This window comes from Parus major, chromosome 2, assembly GCF_001522545.3.
Source record: "Parus major isolate Abel chromosome 2, Parus_major1.1, whole genome shotgun sequence".
NCBI lineage: Eukaryota > Metazoa > Chordata > Aves > Passeriformes > Paridae > Parus > Parus major.
Genome location: NC_031769.1, coordinates 98,050,780 through 98,060,730, shown reverse-complemented (window position 1 = coordinate 98,060,730; position 9,951 = coordinate 98,050,780).

Genomic DNA, 9,951 nt, shown 5'->3' with positions numbered 1-9,951 from the left:
TTTTAAGTTTTATGCCTGTTTTGCTCTTGTTCTAATCCATATCTCACAGCAAGAAATAAGTAATTTTCTTAGTTATTGGTTTTAAACCACAACACAGAGTCACATGGTTGATCTTTGTTAATTCTGGGATCTACCCTAGAGTTATGTACTTTTTTTCATAGGTTGGTAGTCTTTTGATATTTATTTGGTTTCCCCTCTACTGATCACATTTGTGTGTTACCACTTTCATCAAAGTCCATCAAACACCAGACCTTTCTTTCATGAAGACTTATTTCAGTTTCTGACTTTGTCATTCAAAATTCAGGTACTTCAGGCTTGATCTCATCCACAAGTTTTATAAGCATAATGAGCAGTTTAAATTGATTACATCATTCAGAAATTATTAAATTTATCACATTGCAGTAATTTAATTTTGCATATGGTTATGAGGCGGAATGAAAGGAAGCCAAAAATTTTTATGGAATTTTGTGTGAGTTAAGATTAATAATATATTTATTCATTCCAAGAGTACCATTTACTTAAAATTATAGGAGCTTTACACTGATTTGTGCAAGAAATAAAAGAAACACGTTATACAATATTATTGATTTTTTAAATTTTCCTTCATATATATAAAATCACTCAAGAATAGATTTTAGTTAGTTTTTGGAACGGTAGCTTAGTAAAAGGCCATGAACAATACATTGATAGTAATTTAAAGAATGAGTTTTTATCTGAGAGTCAAAGTGTCCTAAGTAATTTTTTTATTTAACTGGACATGATTCATGACTGGTATAAGTATCATAAACTTTATTTACTAGTCTGTGTGATCCCACTTGTACACATGAAACTTATTAAGTCTCCAGTGAAACAGTTTCAGTATTGTCTTTATTTTAACTTTATTTTAATGTCAGTAGTTTAATGGAAAGTGGTTTGTGAACAACAAATGCTGAATTATTGTTAAGACTTATACTGAAAGTGTATCAAAGTGGAAAGAAAATGACATTTTAAAGTTGAAATCAAAGAAGATTTAATTTTTTGATGGTAAATAATATATGGCATAGAGCAAAAATACTAAAGATATACAAAAATGCTAAAAATGCTAAACCCCATCTTTTTAAATTGATCATTTTAAAATTGATAAATGCATATTGTCACCAGCCAAATTAAGGAGAGCTTCTAGGAGTCATCAGTGAAAGATATGAAAGGCAGAAGAGCAAGCTTAACACTCTATTAGTTCAGGAGAATGCCATGGAATGCATTCTCTTTTGTCTGTTTAAAAATGGTGGGGGTTTTATAATTTTAAAGTTGAATCAAGGTTTTGAAATGTATGTCTCATTTCATATTTACCCCTGCTTTGAGTTGGGAACAGGACCAGAGAACCTTCAGATGAACCTTGTGATCTTATTTAATGTATTTGGTCTGTGGTACGTAGGCTACAGGTTGTTCCACTCCTCAGCAGTCAGGCTGTTGCATTTCCAGGGTGAGATTCCTGTAGAATCATGGGAACTCTTCCTGTGTGTAATTCAAGATGAGAGGGAACTATTGAATTGAGGGAGATTGTTTCTCTCGACAGGCAAAGATGTCTTGTCACTTTCCTGGAAACCAAAATGTTTCTCTCGACAGGCAAAGATGTCTTGTCACTTTCCTGGAAAACAAAACCAGACCAGACCAACCCAAAACATCCAAAAAAGGTTATTTTTCATTTAGCATACCAGAAAAATTTGGAGAGGGGGGGAGGGTGGCAGACTGGAATGGAAGAATTTTGGTAGGAAAATGTAATATGAGGTCAATAAATTTTAGTATCTAATAGTTGTTTTATTGTAAATTAGAGGAGAAAAAGCTTTCCTGAACTATCATCTCATACATATAATTTTTGAGGAGAGCTGTAATTTGTGAGCTCTCTATTTCTGAATCTTTCAAGCTTTATTCACATAAAATCTCTTCTATGACAAAATTTGATGGGAAATCTATACCCAGTGATGCCTTTCCTAGACACACTAGAAGGAAATTTCTATTGCCTAAAACATCTCAAGAAAGGTGTTTTAGGCAATTGAAATTGGAAAAATTAGATAATGCTTTGGAAGGAGACTTAATTTTATCCAGTTAAGATATCTATTCCTTCAAAGCAGAAGAGTTGCATAGAAAGATGATTAATTTTGACAAAATTAAGTAGCTTTTAATCTCATAGAGGTCTATGGTTCAGTGGAAGTTAAAAATTAAGCAGGAATTTTTGCTTTAAGTCCTTCAAGTAAAACAGTCCCTGTGGGTTTATTAAAGTTAAACTTAAGAGAGAGAAATATTTGAAGGCTGCAATTCCAAATTGAATTCTACAATAGTATTAGCTTTTCAAGATGAAGGAAGCTTGTCAATCTATGAATTGCTTCTATCTACAACAGGAAAAAATTGAGGAAAAGAAATATGCTTCCAAGTACCAGAGTAGCCTTTTTTCTTGTATGAATTTTTCATAGACTTATTTCTAACTAAAAAAGCATGGGTAGTTTTGTCACTCAAATTTAGCCCTCTACTCTGTCCCATTTGGTATTTCCAAGGTAGTTTGACAAAAAGGAAGGCTATACAATTTTGTAGACATAAAATAACAACTACAACAACAACAATAGCATCACCACCAAATGAGTTATAAAACTATTGATTATGGAATCTAATTACAGGAATGCTCAAGATTAATAGTCAGTTTTTTAAATGAACATAGAAAACATATGTGTAATGTGTTCCTGTATCAGTAAAAATATGACTTTATGCAGCTTTTATGTCTTTTTAGAGTACTGGGAATAAAAACCCCAAAACCAGCTTAGAAAGATGAGCAATTGTATCCAGAGAAGATAACTGTAAATTCCAGTGATTTTGAAAAAGAACATGGTAAAAAACCAGAAAATTGCGAGGAGAATGGTCTTATTTTGTTATTATGAGTTTACTAAAAGCTCTCTTTTTTTCCACTTTCTTACTCTGGCACGTCAGTGATAAAAGTGTCTGTATCCTTATGCTCGGGTGTTACATTCTTTTTTACAGTAACCAACACAAGATCCCTTGAAACACTACTTGGACTGTATGACTGTACCTTGGTACATAATTTAAAATCTAATTAATGTATACAGACATTTTGATTGCTGAAATTTACAGTTCAGCTTTTCTGAAATTTCTGGTTCAGGAGAATGTTCAGAAGAATCACAGCACCCTCTCCTCAAGCAGGATGAAGCATCAGTTCTCCTCAGTTGCCTAATTTGTTCTGGATCATGGATCAGAGCAAATTATGGTTTTGTGTCCTGAAATGAGAATTTACTTAACTTCCGAATGTTTATTTGATCTAAAACACATATAGAGACATCTGTGAATGAATGTTCTCAAATATCTGTGCAAAAACCTCTTTTGCCAACTCCAGGAAAACCCCTGAACACCTCAACAAGGAATATGGGTACAAAGTTTACCTGAGTAAACTGAGCCAAGACTGAAAAATATTTACGTGTTTCTTATTTGAATTCACTATAAAACACTTGGCTCAATTGACTGCCTGAGGGTCAGTTTTTAATATTCCCTTCTGTAGGCTTTGCTTATGTTTAAGAAAAAATAACATCTGCTGACTGCTGCTGCTTCACCAAGGATCATCCTAAAAAACTTTTCATTTTGAGTGATATATAACTACAGTCGATTCTGTATTTGTGCAAATCTCTAAAGTGCAGTGCAAATTCAGAGAGAACATTGTTTTGTTATCTAAAGCAACCGTAAAGCTCTTAAAGGTGACCATTATAGATTGCACACCAAAATGCTTTCTGCTCCTATTTGTGTCTTTGTTCTCAGCAAAGATGTTTTCAGAAAAATAATCAATATTAGGCCCTCTAGTCCCCACCTTCTAATTATCTAATTAGGCACAGAAACATAACACAAACCACCAGGCTTTTTTTTTTCTTTTCACGGTTACTTATTTCGGCTCTTCTCCCTAAGGAGGGTTATCTTGCTCCCTAAATTTTAATTTATTAAGTGTTTCACCTGAAAGCAATCACCCTTGCAGTCAATTCCCAGAATAAAACATCTGCCTTTTCAATTCAGACAGCTTATAAATGAAGAAATACACCAGGGACACAGAATCATGTTCTCTTTCAGAATGTAGAGGTGTTTTACTCAGGTGGTAATCCAGCATCAGTCAACTTGTTCTGAATTATGAATTAGCTTATTATTTGAATTGGACTATGGAAAACACAATTAGCATACATTTACTCAGCTCACTTCCTAAGTTTCTTGTGTTTCAGGTCTTCTTTATTAATTCTTTTTCTTATACAAATGACCTTCACAGGGGCTACTTGACACATATATGTCCTTTCACTAAGAGTATTACCAGGCCTAAGATTTGTTTGCAGTATGTTTAATCTTGAACATTAAAGTTGTGGTTTCAGTGCTATCTGAAAAATTTTATCTTAAAATTCTGTGAAAATGAATTATCAATAAATTATTCCTATTGACACCAGAAGGTTCTACCTTGCATTTGAACGACTTCTTAATCTTTTAAGGTAAAATTGATGCACAGGACAAATTGTATAGAAGTAAATTAATCCAATGAATTAATTTTAGTAATATAATATGCATGAAAATGAGATATTTACATGCTGGACACATGTCTGCAATTCTCTCTGATTTACAAACCAATTTACATTTCCAATCATTTTTTCTCCTCATGGATTGAGAAAAAACAGGCAAACACATTGCAAATATAGAAGTACATGTCTGAAGGAGAAACAATATCCAAAACATAGAGTTATTTCTAGTAATTCTTAGTTAAACCTGCTTCCAGCATTTTCATTCAAATACACAAGGAATGCTTTACTTAAAGCAGTACATTTACAATTTTGCCTTCTCTCGTATGGAAACTTGAACCTCATAAGCAGGAGATAACAGTCTATATATTGAGGCCAATTGATGTTAAAATATGCTATGATGTTAGGATGAAACTTGCAGTCTCTCCTTCTCGGGAGACAAATTCCTACAATTAGTGTCTTTTATCTATATGCAGATTTTTTACTGTTACTTTCTGTCATCTTTTTGAAGTGATAGGAGTTTTAAGGACTAATTTCTTTCACCTTTCACCATTATTGCCCTTCACATAATAAGTGATATTACATGATCCAGAAAGATTTTTGAAAGAAAATAGATGCCAAGATGTATGAGTATTTTTTTGACTAATATAACTTGTGAAATATGACATGAAGGATTAAAGTAAAAAAATAATTTCCAGTTATCAATATTATCTGCAGGTACATATTTTCTGGGATAGATATTATTTGTTTTGGTTTTAAAAGAGAAAGGAGTCCTAACCCGAGAAAGACATTCAAATTATAAAATCATGCAGGTATTGCTAATCTCCTAAAAATATTTTATATAATATTAGTTATTTCTTACCCACAGTGAAAAGCAGTATGAAATAGAATTATAATTATATAATTTTTTTTACAGGTATCTGATTTTGTAGGGTAGATTAATTCTTTCCCTTCAGAGATTTTAGATCAGTTCTCCACAGAGAAGTGAACAAATTAAACTAAGTAACCTGACTTTTCTCTCTTAGCAAAAAAATATGGAATCAATAGAAGACACTAACAACAGTTTATTAGAGATTTTTTATTAATTTTGCAATGGTTTCTGAATATCTTGCTTATGCAGAAGCTCTCACCAGACAGTTTTTTCTCTGGGATGATTAGAAGATGAATTCCAGGAGTGTTCTGCCACTCCTGTGGATATGACCAAAATATCATGTGCATGTGTGCATGTATGTTTCTCTATTTCACACTTCCTTACTTCCACACCTCCCTTCCTCACACCCTCAGATGCACGTAAACATCACCTAAAACCTCTTGAAAAAGAAATGAAATTGTCAGTTACAAACGTCTTCTATGCATTAACTTGGTAGGATATCTTCCTCAAGTGCCATTTGTGAGCAAAACATGTTATTCCTGCAGAGTTATGCAGTGAAAGGGAAAAGATGTGCTCACACTTCATGTCAAAGGGACAACCATCAGAATTTTTGTCTTTTCCAAGCTTCCCATAATCAAAAAGTAAGATTTCTCAGTTCTGATGGAATTGCTCCTAGAAACAAGGCTTCAGAAATTCAGACACACCTCTTCAACTAGTTTTGAGTCACCTAGAAGTGTTTTCCAAAAATTTTAATTTAAAAGCCATCTAAATCTGTTATATTTGGTACTATCCATGGTTAAGTATTGACAATAAGTAGCCAGGGTTGTGTAGAATCTTTGTGTGCCAATGTATTTCCTTTACAGTGCAGTTCATAATGCCAGATGCAACTGAAACAATGCCACTGAGGTCCCGTGCAATTTGACTAAAACATTGCAAAACATGATTTCACCCTATTAAAACATGAAAAAGAAATTCATAGGACAGCTGTGCTACAAAAGATTCAAGGATACTGCTATACTGAAAATTCTGAACTTTGGGTTTCAATGCATGTGTTATGGTGTCAAAGCTTACTGTTACCTAGTATTGAGCCCCACAATGCTTTAACATACACAGAAGAGTGATTCTGCATGATAGCTGTAAACCTGAGCTTCTACAGGTCTCAGTCTTATGATTTGGCTAATACTAAACAGTAATAACATTTTGCATTGCTGGTATTCACCAGCAAGAATTACCTAAACCTCAATAACAATTTTATTTTACAGATTTTGAGGATTGAAAATCTGTTATATTGCAATAAGAGTGATTCTTTTACAAGTGTTTCCAAGGGAAGAAAACCCTCAGGCATACAGCACAAGATGGATCACCTAGATTAGCTCATAACATTTATTTATAGAACTTGGATCACAGTTTTTGAGTTGTATCTGTCCTCTGAACTGGTAACTCACCCATGGTGCTTTTACTGCCAGACTGGATCTCTATTTATCAATTTATTAATTAATTGAACCCATACACATAGGATTAAAAAAAATTTAAATCTTATGATAAATGATTGTCTATATAAAAATATATTTCTGTAATGTATGAGTGGGAAAAATATAATTTGTTATTTCATAAGGTTCCATACTGAAATTAGCATGTTTCCCCCCAGATCTGAAAAGATATTTTATCACTTAGTAGTCCAATGATCAAGTACAGGAGATAGTATTTTCTCTGACAAAAGAGCATCAACATTTTTAAAATGGAGAGGACAGTGAGCAGTCTAAGAGAAGCAAGAAAATACCTGCTTACTGAACAAGGTCTGGATCAATAATATCTGGTTTGTTTTTCAGGAAAGGCACACTAACAATATACAGAATCTGTAGGGCTTTGGTTATATGGCTCAGATAAGCATCTATAGCTTGCCAAATGCTTGGGAAGAAGGAAAACCAGAGTTGTATCTTGTATTAAAAGTGATTTTGTTTCTTTTCAGATATTTGTGTCTTTAAACATTTTTCAACTGTATTTTTGACCTAGGATTTTATAAAGAAGTAAGCATATTTCCATTTAGCTTAGTAGGGTTTCAGGCTGACCGTGGCTGAACGCCAGGCACCCACCAAAACTGCTCCATCATTTTGCTCCAGAAGCAAGCAAATGCAGGAGAGAAAATGGAGCAAAAGGTTTATGGGCTGAGATACAGACTGGGAGAGATCTCTCATCAAATACTGCCTCTGGCAAAACAGACTCAAGTCAGGGATATTAATTGAATTTATTACTAACAAAATCAAAGCAGGATGATGGGAAGTAAACTAAATCTAAAAACACTTCCCCCCACCTCTCCCTGCTTCCCAGCTCTACCTCCTCCTCCAGTGGCGCAGGGAGGCAGGAAATGAGGGTTATGGCCAGTTCATCACAGGTTGCTCCTGTTACTGCTCAGGGAGAGGAGTTCCCCTGCTCCAGCATGGGGTCTTTCCCATGGGAGACTGTTCTCCACAAATGTCTCCAGCAGGAATCCATCCCATGAGCAACAGCTCTCCACAGTGTGAGATTGTCATTCTTCCACGGGGGCAGCCCTTCAGGCACAGCTTGCTGCAGTATGCATTCTCCACAGGGTCACAAGTCCCACCAGGAAACCTGCTCCAGCATGGGATCCTCTCATCATGGCTCGGCAGGTCCCTGCCAGGAGACTGATCCAGCACTGGCCTTCCACTGGTCACAGCCTCCTCTCACCTGCTCCAGTGTGAGTCTGCTCCATGGGCTACAGGTGGATCTCTTCATCCCTGTGGTCCTCCATGGGCTGCAGGGGCATGGGCTGCACCATGGACTGCAGGGAATCTCAGCTCTGGCACCTGGAGCACATCCTCCCCTCCTCCCCTCCTTCTCCACTGACCCTGGTGTCTGCAGGGCTGTTCCTCTCACACATTCTCACTCTGCTCTTCCCTGGCTGCCATTACATCTGCGCAATTACTACTTTTTCTTAAATATGTTATCACAGAGCTGTTACCACCATTTCTAATTGGCCTAGCATTGGCCAGCCCATCCATCTTGGAGCTACCTGGCATTGGCTCTGCTGGATATTGAGGAAGTTTCTGGTAGCTTGTCACAGAAGTCACCCCTGTAGCCCCTCCATTACCAATGCAAGTCCAATACAATGCCATCTTTACTGTTAAAATCATAACAACAGGATAAGACCCAGAGAAATTGAGATAACCTTTATTAGAGTTCTGAACATTTCAGGCAGAGCTGAATACTAAAGTTCAGTGATCCAGGGTTTCCAGAGGAAAAGGGAGATTACTCTGCACAGGTGTTTGAGAGCCATCCCCAGTGTTCTGGGGAGCCTCGTTCTGAGATGCCACATTTGAAATTAATTTGTGAAAGTAAACAACCATTTTCAAGGTTAAGTGTAGCCTCTGTCCTGAGCGTGTGTAGCAGCAATTAAAGAAGCAGTCTGAGAAGACTTTTCTTAAAGAATACCTAGCTTCTGGTTTGGGCAGGAGTAAGTAGCCACAGGCAGTTCCTACTTGGTAAACTTGGGATAAAAAAGACTTCACTGGAGGTATATCTAGAAATGCCATACCTTATTTAACAGTAGAGTGAATCTAGTGGAGTTTCTGCAAGCCTGAAGGCCCTTTTTTTCTTGAGGCACTATCAAGGACTGTTTAGTCTGTCTTGAGTATTCTCAAAGTGAAAAAAAATTAGTGGTTTAAAACAAATGCTAAGCTCATTTTTCCTGAGCTGTAGCATACATCCTAGCTTTTTGCCATGTCATGAGAATCACAGAGAGCTTGGACCTTTACAGGAAATATCTTTGTCAGAACCAGGAAAGACAAAGTCTGAATTTTCATTAAATAATGCAATGTATTTCTGTGGGACTGAAGGTACTGAGAGCAGGAATTTCCAGCCCACTACTCAGTGGTACCTGTTGACAGCACTGAAGATTTTACATTTTACATGTGGAATTCCTTACTTTAACATGTCTGACATATATTCAGTATTAGAAAAATGATTAGAGGCACAACAGATGTCTAGAGAGAAAAGGTGAGCTCTGAGGTCAGAACATCTTCCCCTTCACTTTTGTTTTAATATTATTTTCAGGTCTGGGTTTTCCCTTAATAATAGAGCAAAGCTTTTGTTTCTCTAAATTCTTTCAGAGCTGTCTTTTCTAATTCATGAGTTGTTCTTTTCCCCTCCATTCCTGTCTCCTTCCCTGGAAATTAACTTCCATGGCTGTAGTAAGAGCAGTGTACCAGGACTGGGCTGTAGAGACAAACCAGGGAATCCTCTTGGTGTGTAGATCCAGTGTGCTGCAGAAGCAAAGCACTTTTTTTTCTTCTGGGGGAGAAGATAATGTTTCGTTCCCTTACTGTTCCACTTGCTTAATTTCTCTACTGACTCTCAGTATACATTATAAAAACATACTGTCTCACCCCCTGAAGTCACTGCAATTTCATGTTGGGTGAAAAGATTCCTGTGTACTCCCTCTGAGATTGTTTAAGGTGGTGCAAACATCCAACATGTCATACTGGCATGAAATTTAAACCCTTACACTTGTAATTACAATAGTCTGGCACTGTGTCT